The sequence below is a fragment of the Orcinus orca genome, chromosome 2 (assembly GCF_937001465.1).
Source record: "Orcinus orca chromosome 2, mOrcOrc1.1, whole genome shotgun sequence".
NCBI lineage: Eukaryota > Metazoa > Chordata > Mammalia > Artiodactyla > Delphinidae > Orcinus > Orcinus orca.
This window is the reverse complement of record NC_064560.1, coordinates 57,114,524-57,135,808: the sequence shown is the minus strand read 5'-3', so window position 1 is coordinate 57,135,808 and position 21,285 is coordinate 57,114,524. Positions and strand designations below refer to the sequence as shown.

Sequence of the window (21,285 nt, the reverse complement as noted above, 5' to 3'; positions counted from 1 at the left end):
ATTTCCCACACTATGCTAACGAAAGCCATAGAGGACTAAGGAGCAAAAGAGAAGCTCAGAGGAAAAGGCAGAGTTCTTGGCTCTGTGACAGTGTAACAGGATCCGGCCTGCAGCACGCAGCCCCTGGCAGCTACCTCTTCTGGCCACACGAACAGCTCTGTGGTGTGCGAAGAGCACTCCCTTTTCACAGATGAGGAAACTGAGGAAGGGAGAGGGAACTTGAGTTGCCTGGGGTCTGCCATGGGGCTAGGGCCCCAGTAGACCACAGCCCGGGATGAGGACATGCCGTGGGATGCATAGCAGGCTCCGTCTCATGCCAGGAGGAGCAAAAGCATTGCCACAAGGGACAGATGTGAACTGGTGGAGGCGGCAGGCTGAGTGGGACAGGCAGTGCAGCCTGACCACCTCCTGTGTACTGGGGCTTTTTTGTTTTTTAGTATCTTTATTGGACTATAACTGCTTTACAATGGTGTGTTAGTTTCTGCTTTATAACGAAGTGAATCAGTTATACATATACATATATCCCCACATCCCTTCCCTCTAGCGTCTCCCTCCCTCCCACCTTCCCTATCCCACCCCTCCAGGTGGTCACATAGCACCGAGCTGATCTCCCTGTGCTGTGCAGCTGCTTCCCACTAGCTATCTATTTTACATTTGGTAGTATATATATGTCCATGCCACTCTCTCACTTCGTCCCAGCTTACCCTTCCCCCTCCCTGTGTCCTCAAGTCCATTCTCTAGTAGGTCTACGTCTTTATTCCCGTCTTGCCCCTAGGTCCTTCATGATCATTTTTTTGTTTGTTTTTTAGATTCCATATATATGTGTTAGCATACGGTATTTGTTTTTCTCTTTCTGACTTACTTCACTCTGTATGACAGACTCTAGGTCCATCCACCTCACTACAAATAACTCAATTTTGTTTCTTTTTATGGCCGAGTAATACTCCATTGTATATAGGTGCCACATCTTCTTTATCCATTCATCTGTCAATGGACACTTAGGTTGCTTCCACGTCCTGGCTATTGTAAATAGAGCTGCAATGAACATTGTGGTACATGACTCTTTTTGAATTATGGTTTTCTCAGGGTATAAACAAGACGAAAAGACAACCCGCAGAATGGGAGAAAATATTTGCAAATGAAGCAACTGACAAAGGATTAATCTCCAAAAATTACAAGCAGCTCATGCAGCTCAATAACAAAAAAACAAACAACCCAATCCAAAAATGGGCAGAAGACCTAAATAGACATTTCTCCAAAGAAGACATACAGATGGCCAAGAAGCACATGAACCGATGCACCGGGGCTTTACAGGAAACGCCCGCAACAGCCTGGAGAGGTAGGCACCACCACTCTGCACCCTCTGCTGGAGGCGTGAGCAAAATGAGGCCGGAGGGATTACACGGACGAGGAGGACCTGAAGCCGAATCGGTAGAAGGCCAAAGCCCAGGCTCTCATCTCAGTGACAGAAGGGCAAGGAAGGAACATCGGCCCGAAAGCTCTGGGGGCTGAGTAAACCTGCCGTGGAACGTGTATGTGTGTGTACACACAGCGACGCCCACGCGCACACACACTCATACCCTCACACACACAGCCGCACACATGACTCTCGGCCACAGTTCACACACGTACACACGCCCTCACTGCCACACCCACGTGGAGAGGCACACACACCCCTCTCACCCACACCCCTTCTCTCTCTGGGCTCTCTCAGCCGAGCCCTCAGGGCTCGAACATTCTTAAGCTCCCAGCACAGCCTGATGTGCCTCTGGGGAAAGGCCAAGGCGTCCACAGAGCCACCCTCCCCGGCATTTGGACGCCCACTCCCAGCACACCGCCTGCAGCGACCGGTCTCTGCGGAATCACGGGATGCACCTGGAGGCGGCAGGCGCCACTCACAGGGCGGAACAGCCCCTCCCGGGGCGGGAGAACACGCCCCCCACCCTCCCGGTTAAGGCGCTGAGACGTGGCTGGCAGGGTCCCACCCCAGCCCGCACTCGGGAGCCACCTGCTGAGTAACGTGCATGCACCCCCAGGGGCAGGAAGTCCGGCCCGGGGAGCCCGTGAGCAGCTGGGCTTCTGGAATTCAGACCCATCAGGACCTCATCAGGACCCCCAGTGGTCCCCAACCGCCCGCCCAGCTCAATCCTCACAGCCCAGGCCTCCCCTGCCTGCATCTCCTATGTCCACTCTGCATTTCCCCCAGGGAGGCCTGTGCCCTCTCACGGCCCACACCCCGGGAACCCTGCTTCCCTTCCAGGGCCTGCCTCCAACAGCCTTGCTTTCCCCCAACCTCTCACTGATCTCAGTTGGAATCAGTTGCTCCCTTCTCGGTGCTCAGCGGGCCTCTGTCCGCACCTTGGTAATAGTGTTTCTCACACAGGAAAGACTTGTCTCAGATGGTTTAAAACATATTGAGATCTGGCCCCCCAACCCCAGACCGACCAATTAAATGAGAATTCCTGGGAGGAGTCCAGAATCTCGGGAGTTGTTAAAGCCACCCAGGTATTTCTGAAGCGTGGGGTTTCAGACTGAGGGATTGAGAAACCCCATTTAGAAAGTAAAGGGGCTGGCATTAAAAGGAATGAAATTGTGCCATTTGCAGAGACGTGGATGGACCTAGAGACTGTCATACAGAGTGAAGTAAGACAGAAAAAGAAAAACAAATATTGTATAATATCCCTTATATGTGGAATCTAGAAAAATGATACAGATGAACTTATTTGTAAAGCAGAAATAGAGACACAGATGTAGAGAACAAACCTATGGTTACCAAGGGGGAAAGGGGGGTGCAATGAACTGGGAGATTGGGATGGACATATATACACCACTGTGTATAAAATAGATAACTAATGAGAACCTGCTGTATAGCACAGGGAACTCTGCTCAATGCTCTGTGGTGACCTAAATGGGAAGGAAATCCAAAAAAGAGGGGATATATGTATACGTATAGCTGATTCACTTTGCTGTATAGTAGAAACTAACACAGCATTGTAAAGCAACTATACCCCAATAAAAATTAATTTTAAAAAAGGTTTCAAATCTTTAACGAATTTCTGAGTGAAATGTTGACTGAGCTTAAAAAAAAAAAAAAGAAAGTAAAGGGGCTGGGTTTTGCAAGAGGCAGTGCAACCTAAAGGTTGAGAAGATGGGCACACAGATTCCAGCCCTGCTCGTCACTAGCTACACGACCTCCAGAAGGTCACCTACAGTCCCCAACCTCACTTTCCTCACCTGTAACAATGGGGTTAATTAACAAGCTCATGTACAGCACTTCATAAAGTGTCCTCCAATGACAGCCCTTCCACAAATGACAGCAGTCGTTCATGGAACAGCGGTGGCAGTGGGAAATCTAGTAGTTTCCGTGGGTTTCTGCCTCACAGCACCTCCTGCAGGTTAGGAAGTAGGACCACGTGAGCATTTTGGGGAAATGACTCCATTCTACAGAGAGAGCAAGACACACCTGTGCAAAGCAGCATTCTGGCCTCCCTAGTTTTCACATTTTCAATCTCTTCAAAGACTTTTAGGGGCTTCCCTGGTGGTGCAGTGGCTTCCCTGGTGGTGCAGTGGTTAAGAATCCACCTGCCAACGCAGGGGACACAGGTTCGAGCCTTGGTCCCGGAAGATCCCACATGCTGCGGAGCAGCTAAGCCCGTGTGCTGCAACTACTGAGCCCACGTGCCACAAGTACTGAAGCCCGCGCACCTAGAGCCCGTGCTCCGCAACAAGAGAAGCCACTGCAATGAGAAGCCTGCGCACCACAACGAAGAGTAGCCCCCACTCACCGCAACTAGAGAAAGCCCGCATGCAGCAACGAAGACCAACACAGCCAAAAATAAATAAATAAAATAAATAAATTTATTTGAAAAAAAAGACTTTTAGTTTCCCACTGTAGAAAACTCTGTCCTCAATCATGTGCTTTCAGGGATCCGCATTAAACCCGTGAGTTACTGCCTCTCTGGATTACACCTCAAGAGGAGAAGAACAGGTTGTGTGCAGAGTTCTTTATTCATCTCTTTTTTAAATAAGAAGAAAGTTCATAAACTGATTCCATGAGGAAGTTCTGGAGGCCAGAGGTTGGAATTATCCACTCAGAATAAACAGGGGTGTCCTCTCAGCCCCCTTATCACACGTCACTCTAAGACCGGGCCCCCCTTGTCACCTTCCTGATGCCCACCCCGGGCAACTACCTCGGGTCTTCTTGAAGATTCTGCAGCCATTCGGAGCTTCACAAACCGTCTGAGCAACAGTGTGTACATGGCACTGTGCAAGGGACCACGGTGAGCACCCAGGCTAAGCCCCTCGCCTTTACAAACTGGAAAACGGGGCCTAGGGCCAGCATTTTTCAAAGTCACCTGGAGAGTTACTGGCAGAATCGGCCACAGGACGCAGGGCTTCTGACACCTTGCCTATCTTCACAAGTGTCTGTGCAGAAACGCCAGTCCTGGCTGTCAGGTGCCAGAGAAGCATAAACAAGAAGCCGGGGACCCGGAGGGAGTGCGAAGAATCCCAGCCACAGGGAAAGGCCAGCTTCGCAGAGGAGGCACCATCTGCAAAGGCCTCGAAGACTGAGGAGGAAGACGGTGTTTCAGGGTCTGGAGGAAGGAGACAGGGGGCAGATTCCAGGGCAAAGGGCAGAGGCGTGAAGGTGCAGCGGGGCGGAGTCTGACTGTGGAGCTGGGCAAGGAGGGGGCATTTAGAGAAGGCAGGGCGCTGAATCTGGGCTGGGAGTCTGGACTCGATTCTGTGGGCAGTGGGAGCTGGGAGCACCAACAGAGCAGGTGCTGGAGGGGCCGGGCCTGTGGCTCAGGTGGGCACCCGCCCACAGGGTGCACAGACCGGGGTCCACATTCTCTTCCTCGGCAATGCTTCCTGCACGTACACAGCCAGGAGGACCACTCCAGGCTCTTCCAGCTCCAGATCCATGGCTCTTTCCACCACACAGCAGTCTGTAGGTTTGGGAAGGGCAGAAAACGGATGCCAGATTTTTTTCCCACTACCTCATGACACTGTGTGTCTTTCTCATGTCATGCTCCAACTGTGACAAATGTAGCGGTTCCGTGTAAGAGGCTAAAGTGAATGTTCACCTTTTCATGACCTTCTGCATTTTTATCTGCTCAAAGCCTTGACATCGGATGTTGCTCAAAACAGAGCAGAAGAAAAGGACACGATTTAGGGATATAACTTGCAGGATTGCTGCATGAATCTTTGGACAGAAGACAAGCTCTCTGAATTTCATTTCCACCAACTCCCTTAAAGGTTTCATCTTCCCTTCTGCCAAGAACTCCAAAGTCTGATGAGAACAAATGACACCAACCTTGAACTGGATTAGCAAAACTCGGTTGTGAAGTGTTCTTTCTTTTTTTAAATTTTTAATTAAATTAAATTAATTTATTTATTTTTGGCTGCATTGGGTCTTCGTTGCTGCGCGTGGGCTTTCTCTAGTTGCTGTGAGCGGGGCTTCTCTTGTTGCGGAGCACGGGCTCTAGGCGAGCAGGCTTCAGTAGTTGTGGCACGCGGGCTCAGTAGTTGTGGCTCTCGGGCTCTAGGGTGCAGGCTCAGTAGTTGTGGCGCACAGGCTTAGTTGTTCCACAGCATGTGTGATCTTCCTGGACCAGGGATCGAACCTGTGTCCCCTGCATTGGCAGGCGGATTCTTAAACACAGCACCATCAGGGAAGTCCCTGAAGTGTTCTTATTAAAGCTTTCCCATATGCCATGATATATCGATCTTTCCAACACTGAAATAATGGGCCAAGATGGAACGTGGGCACAATGTTCTCACTTTACACTCATGAAAAGCACAGTAAAGAGCATTTCTCTGTAGCATTTGTGTAATTCCAGCCCAGATACTGACCTGGCTTGTTGTTTTGGATTTTGTTTTTTTTCCAGGATGGTGAATGCTACTGTGATTCAGTGAAATTCTGGATTCAGTGAAACTACAAAAGGAAGGCATTCCTCTAGGAATCTAAAATTTATGGATGGGAATTTCTACCTCCCCTTGTGTCACCTATGATACATTTCAAACTGAAAGGAGACCCTTTCTCTCTTAATGGCAGTTCTCCTCCACAAAGCTGCTAAAGAGGGCAGCATAGAGATGGGAAGGGGGCTTTGCTCCTCTTTGCCAAGATGTATCCCCACAGAGCTCAACCCTAGTGCAAAGCCCTTGATTAAGAAATCAAGACATGAAGCATTTCCCAGGTCTGGCAAGAAGGCAAGCTTAGAAAATGGGACGAGCTTCCCATTATGAACACCTAGAAATGCTGGATAAAATATGATTTTTTTTTCTTAATGTGTGCAGCTAAGCTTGCAAGGGAGCAAGGTAATCTCCAGGTGCCAGAAACAGAGACAGGATTGAAAATCACAGAGCTGGTGCAGGAGCTGCTCTGGGGGAGCTGGTGCAGGAGGTTTCTACTAAGTTAGAATAGAAGCGGCCCTCCATGAGATGGTGAGTGGGAACGATGTCTGCAGAAAGACGGGACCCTTTAAGGACTATTCTCTAACTGTAAGTGAGAGTATGAAATAGAGGGAAAACCTGCTTATGAGCACAGGAAGCAAGGAGACTTGTCAGCTTCTGCCTGGGCTCTCAGTTAAATGTAAAACAGGGCTTAGAATGTAAAACAGGGCTGATGCCTTAAATACGTTAGGGCTCAATTTATGTTGCTGGATGGTTTAAGGTCTCTTGAGTTAAGAAATTAATGTGCAAATAGGTTCTATGTTGGTGATATCTTTGGATACAAGCAAAACAAGTGCAAAACTGCTCCGAACAATCAAGGGTGCCCCAAAGAGAAAAGAAGCCACACTAATGTTGAATACTATTTTTAAAAATTACAACACGCAAGAGGAAATACACAACAGTAACAGTCAGCAGACACAAAATAATCAGGAGGATTAGAACTTCAAGAACATCACAAAATGGAAAACAATCTTTAAAAAGCTATAAGTATATTTTAAATAAGTAAAGATATTTAAACATTTTGGAGATCCAAATTAAAGAAGATGTGAAAAAATGAATATATGCATCTGGTAAAGAATGAAACACTACTTCTAGAAATTAAAAATAATCATTGAAATAAAAATCACAGTGGACAAAGCAAATTACATATTAGACATAAGGGGAGAGAAAATTGTTGAACTGGAATATATATCTAAGGGAATTTAGCAGTATGCAGTGCAGAGAAATAAAAAGATTTTTAAAATATGAGATTGAGGTTAAAAGGCATAGAGCAAAGGAGAAGTTTTAACACATGTCTAACAGGAGTTCCAGAAAAGATAAGAACAAATGGTGGAAAGTCAATAATCAAAGGGATAATGTCTAGGGAATGCTCCAGAATTAAAACCTTGAATTCTCAAAGTGCAACATACACTCCAAATAAGGCATACAAAATTGAATTCACCTTTAGACACCAACACACATCATATTGAAATTGAAGAACACCAGAAGCGAAAAGAAAGCCTTAAAATGGGAAGGTGGTGAGTGAATTACCTAGAAAATGGTAGAACTAAAAACAGATTTTTAAAGAATAAAAATAGAGATCAGAAGACATAGGCATAAAATCCTTAAAGTGCTAAGGAAAAATAACTTATAGTTTTACAATTCTATTACCAGATAAACTATTATTCAGAAATAAAGAAAAAATTATAATTTCAGACAGTTTGTCACTCACACTCCTCATTGTAAAAGCTATTAAAGAAGCTCCTTCAGAGAGAAGGAAAGTGAGCCCAGATTAAAGAAAGAGGTAAACATATAGTTAATTCTAAACACATCAACTGTATAAAACAATTACTAATTTTAGAGGTAAAATGGAAGGGGCAATGATCAGGGTTAAAACTCTCTGAGTACTACCTGTATTCTCCAGAGGAGAAAAGGGATGTTAAATACATTTAATGTTAAGTAAAAAAATGTATATTAGAAAAAATTTATGCATAAGCACTAGTAGAACAGGAAGAAATTGTAGAACTTGATGTAAAACTACTGAACCAGTGTACAGAAAACATGGAATAAATAAAATTCAATCAATTAATAGAAAGAAGGTAGGAAAGTGGGAAATAAAGAAGCAAAGACACATTAGGACAAGTAAAAATTACAAATAAGATGACAGAAATATTTCCAAATACAACATACACAGAAAATGTAAATAGGCTAAATTTACTGGTTAAAAGACTGTGACTCTCAAATTGGATTAAAAAAATTTTTTTAAATATTGCAGTCAAATGCTACCTATAACAGACATACCTAAACATGTTGTCACAGAAAGGATGAAAGTATGCAGATGGGATAAGATAGTATTAGTCAAAACCAAATCAGAATATAGTTGGTATCTGTTACAGGCAGAATGGCGTAAGTGTTAAAGGTCATGACTCCAGAGCTAAATTGCCCAAGTTTAAATCCAAGCTCTTCCAGTTACCAGCTGTGTGACTTGAGCAAGTTATTAGTCTCTCTGTCTTAGTTTTCTCAGCTGTAAAATGGGGATGATAATAGTATCTATCTCATGTTATACGTATTAACGTCTGGCAAACATTAAGCAATTTGGCAATATGGATACGGCTCAAGATAAACAAATCCTACTGCCATCCAAATCCACCTCTGGTTATGTTGCTTATCTATGGTTACCACAGATAACCATTCACATGGGCTCAAAAGGAGGCAAAACTGTTTATTAAAACACTTTTTAATAGTAAAATAGTACAGTGGAGGAAAAGATAAACTTGGGGTTATTCAAATAATTGATAATATACAGCAACTAATATGAATGTATTTATTTAAAATAAATTTAAGGATAAACTTCAAAAACATAAAAATGCATGGAGAAAGAAAATTGCAAATGGACGTATATCATTGATATATTTTTTTTAAAAAAAATAGAATGTTTAGGGATGTATATATAAAAAGGAAAGTACAAAAACATATATGGAAATGACATATACCATGTCTGGCAGAGTGGTTTCCTTTGGAGAGAAAGAAGGGGAAGGAAAAATGTGGTTTAACGCCTAAAATTAAGGCCCAATATTATGTGCTGTCTTGACATCTGGTGAGACCTGGAGGGTCTCGAATGATCTAGCCACAAGCTCCTCTCCCTACTCTGCTCCCACAGACAGGATCCCCTGGCCAAATTACCATCCTCATCAAAGGGACCAGGTGGTTCCTACTTATCCCTGGGTAGCAGGTTTGGTACCCTGCCAGACCAGGGATATTCAAACAAGCCAATCACATCCTCCCACAGGAACCAGGGGTCACCTCACCCTCTTGTTACTATGAAGCCTGCCCCTGTCAGACCCTGCTTGTTCACTCTGCTCCCAAGTCAATCCCGGTGTGGCCCTGTGTGATGTGCTGTGTCCTCCCCCCAGACTGTGAGTCTATGTGATTAACAAGCTGCTCTCAGTCTCATCTTCCAGAGTCAGATGTCAGGCAACCATTCCCATAACCCTAGGGACAGAATCCTCCTTCTCCAGTGGGGTGAATCGCTGGCGATTAAACAAAAGGAGGAGCAGGTAGAACTTGAACTACCTCATAGTCTTTTCTTTAAAAAAAAAAAATAAAGCATGGAAGCAAAAATGACAAAATGTTAACACCTATTTAATCTCCATGGTACGTGGACATGTTTTAGGTTATTTTCTGTACTTTTCTGCATTTTAAAAAATATGTGCTGATTTAAAATGAACATCAGTTTTAAAAACTAGATAAACAAGTTCCCACTTAGACCTGTCAAAACAGAGCCAAAAGAAAATTTTTATAAATAAGGCTGTAAAGGTAACTATTAAGAAAATTGACGACAGTTTTTTGTTGTTGCTTATGTTTTGCTGATTTTGCATTTTTATGGTGAGAGGCCTGTGTGTTAAAGGGAACGCTAAATAGCTATTTGCTTTATTTTAATTAGTTAAGAATTCTGGGTCGAAATGGCAATCTATTTGGATAGACAAATTTTAAAGCCTACTATACAAAGCTCCTATAAGTATAATTTGACAGGTAAATCAATGGAACAGAATAAAAGGACAAGAAGCATACCTAAACGTAGCTAAGGATTCATTCTATGAGGAAGGTGTCATTTCAAGTCAATGAGAAAATAATGTTTTATTCAGTAAAGCATGTTACTGAATAGTTAAGTAATAGTTAATAGTTAAGTATTATTAGAAAAATCAGTTAAACAGTTGGTAAAAAATTAAGTTAGCTCTCATTCTTTGCCATATACAAAAGTAAATAACAGATTAAATGTAAAGAAGGAAATCTGAGCCAGGATTAAATAATCTGAAGTTGTGAAAAGATTTTTCCACACAAGATTCCAAAAGTTGAAATCATGACGAAAAAGATTCGTCAACTTTGATAAATGAAAATGACTTACCTTGTCAGTAAACATCACAGAAATTGAAAAAAGAAAAGAATGCAGAAACTTTTTGCATCTTATAGAAAACTTTAAATATTAATACGAAAGAATGAACCACCCCAAAGACAAGGAGTCAATATTCAAAGACAGAAAGGCAAAGGAAAAACTGGGCAACATCCTAATAAACAAAGAAAGTAAACTAAAACAGCAGTTTGTCTGACTGCCTTATCGTTACACATCTAAAGAAAATAAAAATGATATTTTCTTTCTAAGGCGAAGAAGCACCAAAATGCTATGGAATTTTTGCCTGCTGAATTGGGATTGGTTAAGAAGACTCAGACCACTGTTGGGGAGAATGTGGGAAAGTGGGCCCTCCCAAGCACTGTTGGAGAGAGAGAAATTTGTGTGATCGTTCCAGGAAGTAATCTGCATTAAACTTGAAATATGCACATCCTTTAAATAAAACAAATCCACACCTGTAGGTACTTATCTAGAGGAAATAATCAGATATGTGTAAAAACAAGTGCTACGAATATTCTCTTTAATGTTGCTTATAATAAGAAAAAATCAGCAATAACCTTTGTAGCTAACAATTGGTTATATAAAATTGCAGTCATGCAGCCACTAATAAGCCATGTTGCATAGATATACATATTGACATGTTTAATTTTTAATGATGTACTCTTAAGTAAAAAGTGTGCTTCTAAATGGCATATTGTAATAGGATATAAAATTATCTATATGCACACCCTATATACCAAAATGTTAATAAAAACTATCTCTCAGTGCTTTTTCCTTCCCTTTGTTTTAGGTCTGTATTAGTTAAATGTTCGGAATATGTGATTTTCTAATAAAAAATAAAGAAGAAAAGATGTGTAGGCAAACCCCAGCGATGGAAACTTGGGGAAGTAAATTATTATCTCTGATCTTTGGTGTTCTCACCTAGAAAAGTAAGATATCAATTCCTCCTCCTGGAATTACTAACAGGGTCAAATGAGACACCCATTTATTCGTTCAAAAATATTTATTTTGTAACTGGAATGTGTCAGGCATGGTTTTAACTACTGGAAATACAGCAGGGGGACTTCCCTGGTGGTCCAGTGGTAAAGAATCTGCCTTCCAATGCAGCAGACGTGAGTTCGATCCCTGGTCGGGGAACTAAGATCCCACATGCCACAGGGCAACTAAGCCTGCGCGCCACAACTACTGAGCCCACATGCCTCACGTAGAGCCTGCATGCTGCAAACTACAGAGACCACATGCTCTGGAGCCCACACACCACAATGAAGAGCCCACACGCCACAACTAAGACCCAATGCAGCCAAAAAAAAAGAAATGAAGTAAAATAAATTTAAAAAATAAAAGAAATACAGCTGGGTATTCAAAAAGACCAAAAAAAAGAAAAACAAAACACCTACCCTCATGAGCTTATATTCTAGTGGGGAGACAGATAATAAGCAAAATAGATAAGTAAAATGAATAGTACATTAGATGGTGGAAAATGCTATGGAGAAAAATAGAGGAGGGGTTAGAAAGCATGGGGCCAGGGATGGGGGCTGCAATTTTTTTTTTTTTTTTTGCAATTTTTAATAAGATGTTCAGAGAAGTCCTCAGGGGAAAGATTACATCTGAATGAAGTTCCCAAATACCTATTTGGGAAACCACAAGCAAACCACATGCAGAGGAAAGCAAGCATCCCAGGCAGAGGGAACAGCAAGTGCAAAGGTCCTGAGGCTGAAGCATGACTGGCGTGTTTGGTTGGCCAGGAAGGCACTTTATACAATATGATGCACAAATAAACACTATTTATTAGCTTATTGTCTCTGATATAATATTTAGCTCCAAGGTGATTATGTTCTTTACCAAAACATCTCCAAAAATAGCTCAGGCACCACTCATGTTCCATTTTACAGTGAAAAAATAATGAGAGCTGGGAGCATCCTTAACTTCCCCTCTATCCACCTAAAATCATCCCTATGTCAGCCTCCCTCCTGACCTTTGACTTCCCAGGAAGAGATGAGGCCCTGGACCAGATGATGACTGTTGGGATGAAGAGGTACAGACAGATACCATTTGAGGGAAGTCAAAATGTTTCCTAACAGTATAAGAACCCTCTAGTTCATTTCTCATTTAGGAAAGTTTTTCCAACCCTCCTTGCATGTATTTTCCTATACATGCCGTTTGGGAAAAATGGTATGCCATTTTTCTATGATTTGTCTTAATTTACCTGTTTATTTTCATTTCATTATAAATGTAAATGCATAATCTAGATCCTGTGTGTGGCTGTCTTATAACTGCGGTGGCTATGTGGTCTCAGTGACTATTCACACTTTGGGGACAGTGTTGAACTTATATTACTGTGTTTCCGAAACTGCAGTCGATGGAACCTTTGGCCTCTGTTGAGTTCACTGTAGAAAGGGTAGAGTTTTAGGATTCAAGAAACACTGACCAAGGTGAAGATCTGATCAGATTCCCCAGAATGTCCAGCGCCACCAGAAAAAGTTAAAGTTACACCTCTGGTTCTGCAAAGTTCTGTGGCTTCCCAACACTTAGGTGGCAAATATCGATCATCTCAGAGGCTGTGCTGTATTCGTTTCCTATTGCTGCTGTAACAAATTACCACAAATATAGTGGCTTAAAACCACACAGATTTATCATCTTAGAGTTCTGGAGGTCAGAAGACCAAATGGGTTTTTAAGTCAAGGTATCAGCAAGGCTGCACTCCTTCCAGAGGCTCTAAGGGAGAATCTGTTTGCTTGCATTTTCCAGCTCCAGGAGGCTGCCCAGTTTCCTTTGACTCACAGCTCCTTCCTCCAGCTTCAAAGCCAGCAATTACATCATTCTGAGCTCTACTCCAGTGGTCACATCTCCATCGCTAACTCTTCTGTCTCCTCTTCCCCGTTGGTAGACTCTTGTGATTACTTTGAGCCACCTCGATCATCCAGCATGATCCCCCCATCTCAAGATCTTCATCACATCTGCAAAGTCTCTTTCGCCACGTAAGGTCACAGATTCACAGGTTCTGGGGGTTAGGACATGGCCGTCTTGGGGCTGGGTACCTCTTTAATGGAGGGCCTGAATCCCTGACCACCAGTGCACACAGGCAAGGAAGGAAGTCTTGTCCTCTCCACTTTCTTATATTTAGGGTTGACATAGCTGGAAGGTTTGCAGTCCTTCTCAGAAGGCAAATGCTTTGCTCTAATTGATCAAATAAGATCTGGTTTGCCCAGCCTGTCAGGTAGAACCCTCTACTGACTGGCAGCTGAGGATAATGATAATTCGTGATGTTGATAAGGACTCTCTTGTACTGTAATCCTGAAATACATCCTAAAACCCTGGACACGGGGAAGGTCATACTGTCACATCCCTCTCCCCATTCTCCAAGCTCACAGCAACCCTGACCCATGCCTGCCTGGGCACCACGGCCCCAAGACAGGGAACTGATCCTTCCGGCGTCCTCCAACCATTCACTTCAGGACCTAGCTGCAACCGCCCTGTATCCTTCCTATTGATGGGGACGAGGTCTCTGACTCGCATCTTCCCCTTCCTCAGGCAACTCCAAACAGCACTTGTAACCATGGGGGGATAAACAGGGGCCCAGGCCTCAAGCCCAGCCCTTCTGCCCATGCAGATCAGGCCTAGGCCTGAAATCTACATTTATAAAGATCCCCCCGGGGGGGCGGGGATGAGTTGGGAGATTGGGATTGACATATATACACTATTGATACTCTGTATAAAATAGATAACTAATGAGAACCTACTGTATAGCACAGGGAACTCTACTCAATGCTCTGTGGTGACCTAAATGGGAAGGAAGTTCAACAAAAGAAGGGATAGATGTATACGTATAGCTGATTCACTTTGCTGTACAGCAGAAACTAACACAACATTGTAAAACAACTATACCCCAATAAAAATTAATCTAAAAAATACAATACAATACAGTACAATAAAAGATCCCCAAGAGGCTTTGGTACTGTCCTTGCCCTGACAGTTGCCTGGGAATGCCGGACTAGACACATCTTGGCATTGATGCACCCTGGTACTTTAAATAATTTCCAATTGGCTCGTGGGCTTCTGGAGTTAAGCCTCCTTATACTGAAGTACAGAAAATAACGGATGTCCCCTTCCTCGTTCCGGATGCCATCTTTCAGCTAAGGATCTTTCCAGTGGCCACACCGTACTGTTGACTCAGACGGAGGTTACCGGACTGAATCTTTCCATTTTTCATCATGCGGCAGCTACAGAGCCAGGCCTCCCCCGCCCCTGCAGAGGGCCTCTGAATCATCCGACGCGATGCTCATTCCCTCCTCCACAGGGACAGCGTTATTGCACTGCCCAGCCTGTGCCAGTTCCGTGCCGGTCACTGGGGCAAGACGGGGACTGAGACACTGTCCCACTCCTCCAGAGGCCCACAGTTCGGTGGGAGAGGCAGAGCTGCACGAGGTATGCTCAACACGGCACAGGAAGTGCACCCGTGGCGGCGGGACAGATAGGGAGAGAGGGCCCAGAGCCAACTACCCACCGCACCCATGCCCACTCACTACCCATCTCCATCCCCCCCAACCCACCCGCCAGCCACCTGCTCTCCATCCTGCACCCACAATGCCAAACGGCTTTCCATGTTCTCCAACCTCAACTCCAGGCCCCATTCCCGTGTCTCCTGGCTGGCCTTCTCACGACTGTGGTCAACCCTCCAGGCTTCCAGGAGGTTCTAGAGCCCTTCACACCCACAGGACTCCCATCAATCCCTACTGGCCTATTGACCTTTTTTGGTTTGTTTTCTCAGCTGTTTACTTGAAGTCTCCTTAAGTCACCGTAAAGCTTGCATGTTTAGCATCCTGCATACATTTTTTCTTTCTCAAAATCCCAGTGATGTTACAGAGGCCACAATGTGGTAATCAAAGCACATCAGCCACTGGAAGTCAAAACTGCTCGCCAGGACACAAGGAGAAAGGCAGGAGGAGAGGGCACAGCAGGTGGAAGGGCTTCTGAGGAAGGCGTCCATGGCGGAGAGGAGGTGGGGGGCTCGCTCGCTGAGAGCTTTTGTAGGGCACCGTTCCTACAGGCCAAGCCAGTAGAAAAGCCTGCCGTGAAAGCTCCCGTCGGCTGAGAACATGGGACAACAGAGCCCCAGAAGAATCATACAGTAATCGTGCTCAACACATCACGTGCTAAAGATGGCATTAAATGGTGTCTGTGTGTGTGTATGTAGTGCATTCAGCAGGTAGTTCTCGAACTTGGATAAAAAAGGAAACAACAGCATGTCACAGCCGTATGACACTGGCCCTGCAGCTCACTCCACTAACTCCCCTACATTTCATTCCAAGCTCACAAAATAGCTCCTTTTTTTTTTTTTTTTTTTGCGGTATGCGGGCCTTCCACTGCCGTGGTCTCTCCCGTTGCGGAGCACAGGCTCCGGACACGCAGGCTCAGCGGCCACGGCTCACGGGCCCAGCCGCTCTGCGGCATGTGGGATCCTCCCGGACCGGGGCACGAACCCGCGTCCCCTGCATCGGCAGGCGGACTCTCAACCACTGCGCCACCAGGGAAGCCCAAGAGCTTCTTTTTATTATCTGCCTTCTAATGGGCATTTCTCCCTGACCGGTGAACACACTTAACGATTCACTTTCTTCCCACTAACCTATTAAGCCAGCGTTTTATGTCTTATGCATCAGGCCTTTGGTTATCACGGGTCCTTCTCTAAAAGACTGGCCTGGGTATATTAGCAAATGAACTCTGCAACCAGCAAAGATGACAACACATGCCTCAATCACACCAAGGTTCTAATCGCCATGAAGCCCTGTCTCAGCAATCTCTGGCCTTCCTGGATAACACTGCTATGCTGATGTGTTCTGATCCCAGACCAGCATTATCCTAAGCTCTTTACACGTTGCATCCATCAGGATAGGCTAGGTTATGCTGCAGCAGGACTGTCCCCAGATTCCAGTGGCTTAAAACACCAGTGGTTTATTTCTTATCCATGGACATGACCAAGGTGAGTCAGCCAGGGGCTCTGCCCCACATCACCTTCAGCCTGGGGCCCAGGCTGAGGGGCAGCCCCAGTGCAGCTTATGGGATCTTAGCTCCCCGACCGGGGATTGAACCCAAGGCCACAGCAGCTTGAAAGCTCCAACTCCTAACCACTGGACTGCCAGGGAAATCCCATGGAACTTTGACTGTCCTGGAGCAGAGGAAAAGGGAGAACAAAGAAGTGAGGCACCTGCTCACCCTGAAAGCTCCCAGCCAAACAAGGCACAAGGCCACATCTAATTTCATGTGGCCAGGGAACTGCAATCCTCCATGTTCCCAGAAGGAGAGACAGTCAGACTCTTTATTAGCAGAATAATAACCACCATACGCGTGGTGCTGCTGACCTCTTAGAGCGATCGGTTCCCAACTTGAACTAGTTTAAAGGTTTTTCTTGCAATGAGCCAAAATCTGTCTGTGCTAGGCAGCAACAAGTCTATCAAAGTCCCTGCCCTCCTAAGGTTTATACTGCAGTCGTTCCATCCATTAGTCCCTGTTCGGTCAAAATAACTTTACTCCCTCACTTTCTTATCCATGCAGCAGGCATTTACTAAGTACCTACGTACCTGCCAGCTACTGTGCTCTGTTTAGGAGCTTTCGGGCTGGAGACATCCTGATCTTTCTGGAGCCCACGTTGTAGGGGGTTAGCTAGCCATCGAAGAGGACCAGGCGCCAGATCCTCCTTAATAACACAGAACTAGGCGACCACAGTAGTTCATCTCAAACACTCAGAGAGGGAATATGCCACATTCTGGAGAGAAGGCTTCTAGGCATTCTCTTAACTGTGTTCTGGGGTGCCGTAAGTGGTTCCAAGAGGGTGCTTCAGACATTACCTTGGGAATGAACAGGCTGCCATGTCCCACCCTCATCTTTAATCTGTTTCATATACTTAACTTTCATATAAGATTTAACTTAAAGAGTTCTACTCTTAAAGAGCTCTACTCTTAGAGAGAGAGAAGGAGGGGAAAAAAACGAATGGTCTAGTCTGATGCTCTGTCATTTTATATAAACATGCAGAAAAGTTAAGTAACTTACCAGGGTCATAGCGTGAAGTTAGAAGCATACCTGAGGCTGGCCACCAGCTGCCTCTGCCTGTCTCTAAACTCCATACCCCTCTTTTTTTTTTTTTTTTTCAATTTACACCAAGTCTGCAGGTAAGCTCCAAATGTCAGTGGGAAAAGCTAATCAGTGGGCTTTAGCAACACAGCCCCAGAGGAATCTGGAACCTTTCCCGGCTACTTTGAGAACACACATCACCACTTGGCAGAAGCAGGGAGCAAGGTCTTCCCCTTCCTTCTCTTGGTTATCAAATCCCTGCCCCCGCAAGCACAAAGCCATAGATGCAACACTGCCTTCTGCTTCACATTTGTCAAGATTTGAGAAAGGGCTTATTCGGGGACTCCTGAGTGAGAAAACACCCAGACCAGTTCTGTGTGCAGTGGGTAGAGACAGGACAGACATCTTAACCTCACAGAGGCAACTGAATGTCTCGGAGGGAATATCAGAGGGTTAATAGCTACAAAAGCTTTGGAAGCTGGAAAGATGTATCAATTTTGTCTCTAGCACTGGCCAGGAAAAAAAAAAAAAGGACTTTATATATGTAAAATTCAAAAAGAACACAACACCAACAAAGAAACCTTTGTCTGTCTTCCAAGTATTAACTGCTGTACAACACTTCCTCACCAAACTCATCAGAAATGCAAATAAACTGTTTGATCTATTATTTCTCTGGCCATTTATTTGCACACAGACTCAGATTTATACAAACCTCTCAGACACGCACAATAAAAATCAGACTCTATTGACCAGACATTTAAGGTTTTCCTTCCAGGTTCCAGTAACCTAAGAAAATCTCTAAATGTGTTCTTTCTGCAGACTCCCCCTTCTGTCTCCTGCTCTACCTTCCTCTGATACACAGAAAGAAAGCCCCTAACGGGGAGGTGTACAACTCTCCCTGCAGCAGCAGGCACCCTACTCTCTTGAAGCTCCTTCTGTTATTTCAACTGTCCTCAAAATACTGCTGCGAGGGTCGCATTCCAAAAGACATCCTGCGGCCACAGCTGTCTGCTGTCTCCTACCTGCAGAGCAGACTCCAGGGATGCTGGTGGTCATAGAAATGGGAAGGAAGGGTCATTTACCCAACTTCTCCATCTGGGGGAGGCGGTGGCGACAGCTTGTTTGCTGGAGAAAGGGGTGCATACCTGGCTCGATACCCTGCTGCCAAACCACTCCTGGCAACTCTCTATGCCACGCGTAATATCGCAGCCAGCTGGGGCAGTGAAGCTCCCAATCACAGCCATGAGGGCGGCAGCATGGACTCTGCCCCTTGCACAAGACAAATGGGCTAGAAGCCTCTAAGATAGATCTCTATTTTTTTTTTTTTGATCTCTATTGTTTATCGCAGAGACTCTGGATCCCCCAGCTGAGGTCTTCCGCAAACGATACTTAATTCCCACTGAAAAGTGTGCCTGAACCCAACCACCTTACACAACAGTTTAACACGGCTACAGTCTTCCAGCAAAACAATGCTGGATTGGGCACTGTTCCAGTGAAGCTGCTCAAATGCCGCCAGAAGCTCCCGGCACCCTTGAGAGAGTAGACAAACGGTTACCCTGGCTGGATGTGGTAGCCCGGAGGAATACTCGCTTAAAGAGGGAGGGCGGAACAGGTAGGGAATGCTGCAGAGGTACGAGGTAGACAGGGTGTGAGTGCACGCTCCTCACCCGCCAGGCCTGGCTTCTGTGTTTCTGGCAGGTGAAGTTGAACATCCTTATCTCCTCGGGAAGAACAACGATCCCATCCCACGTCAACGTGACTGGAAATCTCAATTTAAGAATTGGAGGCACTGGTCGGTCCAGCTGGGGTTCGTCCAGCTTTCCGTCTTACTTTGCGCCTCTGATGTGTCAGGCGTTTTGCACACAGTGCTCGCCTATTTAACCCTCAAGACACCGTTTTCTACAAGGGAATTTTCAGCCATGAAAACTTGCCCCAAACTGGATGATCCTTCCCCGTTGACTCGCTTAACGAACCCCCGATCTCTCCACCAGGTTTGGTCAAGCCCAGCACCGCACACACACCTTGCCCATCACAGCGCCCAACGCTGCGGCCCGCAGTGCTCCGGGGCCGAGGGGAGGCGGGGAGGTGCGCCCGCAGCCCCAGACCTCACACCCCGCGCGCGTGTGCGGCGAGCCGCGGGCACACGGCGTACACACCTCGCACCGGCACACTCAAGTACACGTGCGCTCCCGCCCCCCGCCCGTCCCGGGCTCTCCGAAGTTACCTCCGAGGCTCCCCCGGCGCCGGGCCCACGCCGCCCTGCGGGGCTCCCACTTCTTTCCCGCCGGGGTCAGCCCGGCCTCAGACGCCGCGGCTCGGGAAGACTCCGGAACCCGCCGGGCCCCGCCGCCTCTCGGACACCCCGGGGTCCGCACCAGAGGCCGCACCCCGGGGGCTGGGGCGGCTGTGGCCTCGGCCGCCCCGGGTCGGGCTCTGCCTTCACCTGCGCGGCGCCCACCGGGCTGCAGCCGGGACTGGGGCCGGCGCACGGCGGCGAAGGCGGGCGCTCGGGCTTCTCCCGGGCAGCGGGCGGACGGCACCGGCTCGCATGGCGCTCTGGCTCGCAGCGGCCCCGGGACGTGGCCTCAGCCCCCGGGCGGCCCCAGCCGCGGTCTTTGTGTCTCGGCCGGCGCCGCCGCGTCACGGGCTTGCGGGCGGTGAGCGGCGCGGGCCGGGAAGCGGGCGGCAGAGAACTCGGCTCAGCTTCCTCATCTTCGCCCGCCCGGGGCGCGCTGGCAGGCAGGGCGCACGGGCAGCGACTGCGCGCACCCGGGGGACGGAGGGGGCGGGCCCGGGAGGGGCGCGGCAGACGCGCCGAGTGGCTGCCTGTCTGGAGGCTGCGGCCGGGTAGGGCGGGATGGGGGCCCAGCCAGAGCTCGGGGAAGGCGACGTCCGCTCGGTCCCGGGTCGCGGCTGCAGCTCTGGGGGTGAGCGAGCCGAGGCTGTGCGCTGGAGGGAGCCCGGCGGCCGGAGCCGCCAAAGGGGTTCGCGTCTCCCCGCTCCCCTAAGCTGAAGGTGACTGCGGCCCCCAGCGGCCAAGCAGGGGCGAACGGCGTCCTCGCCTCTCCTCTTCCCCGGTGCACTCGGCTCACCCTTCCCCGGCCTCCGACTCCGCAGTCCTTTGCAAGGCCAGGGCAGAGTGGTCACTTCGCTCATTGATTTTCCCTCTTGGGTGCACTGGGCTTAAATGGTACCCAGATTGGAGCGACTGGCAGTCACGTGATCACCCCCTCCCCAAACACGCACAAATACACAAACACACACACCCCCAAGCCCAGGGTTTCCAAAAGTCAAATTGGATACATCCATTAGAACTGGAGGCCTTCTGCGAGTCGCCCGGCGCGCTGCAGTGGGGCTGAAACGCAGCAGCCGCCTCTGGGGCCACCATCTATACGGATCCTGTCCCTGCGGCTGGGGAAGCTCCAATGAACAGCACTTTGGGTCCCCTCGTCAAGAAAAGAGCAAAAAGAGTGTAGTTGCAGAACCGACAGATCCCATTGCAAAAGGAAAGCAAAGGCCCCTACCGAGTCGCGGAACAGAATGGCTGAGGAGCTTACCTCCGCAGGGACAGAGCCCTCTCCCAGGGCCGCAGTCGGTGGCTTTTCCGGGAGCGCAGCCAGGATCCCAGCTCAGACGTTTGCTACCTGTGGTCTGAGCGCCGGCCCCGGGGCGGGGGCGGACTCAGACGTGTTTCAGCCTCCCTTCTCGCGCTGCCTGGATGTCGCTGGCGACAGCGCTCTAAAAGTGAACCTGCTAATAAATGGATACTTTAAATAATGCCTGATCGGGGTGATACGTGCTGACTACTTGATTTTCTCAGAGCTCCTCACTGCCCGACGTTTAAAATCCATTTGCCTCTTAGTACCTCTCGTGAGGCA

At 47.2% G+C, this 21,285-nt stretch overlaps 1 protein-coding gene across 3 annotated transcripts in view; it reads right to left on the bottom strand.

The window, feature by feature from the left end:
• The window catches only part of MINAR1 (membrane integral NOTCH2 associated receptor 1), a 39,635-nt gene extending 18,583 nt beyond the window's left edge, over positions 1 to 21,052 (bottom strand). Inside the window, exon 1 of one of the 3 annotated variants that reach the window (XR_004475985.2) lies at positions 19,632 to 20,688. The gene's annotated coding sequence lies outside the window, so the exon portion shown is untranslated. Of the gene's footprint in view, positions 1 to 19,631; positions 20,689 to 20,964 lie in introns of those variants that run through there. The other 2 variants (XM_049705024.1, XM_004278338.3) reach the window with 2 other exon arrangements.
• Between the last annotated feature and the right edge of the window lie 233 nt (positions 21,053 to 21,285).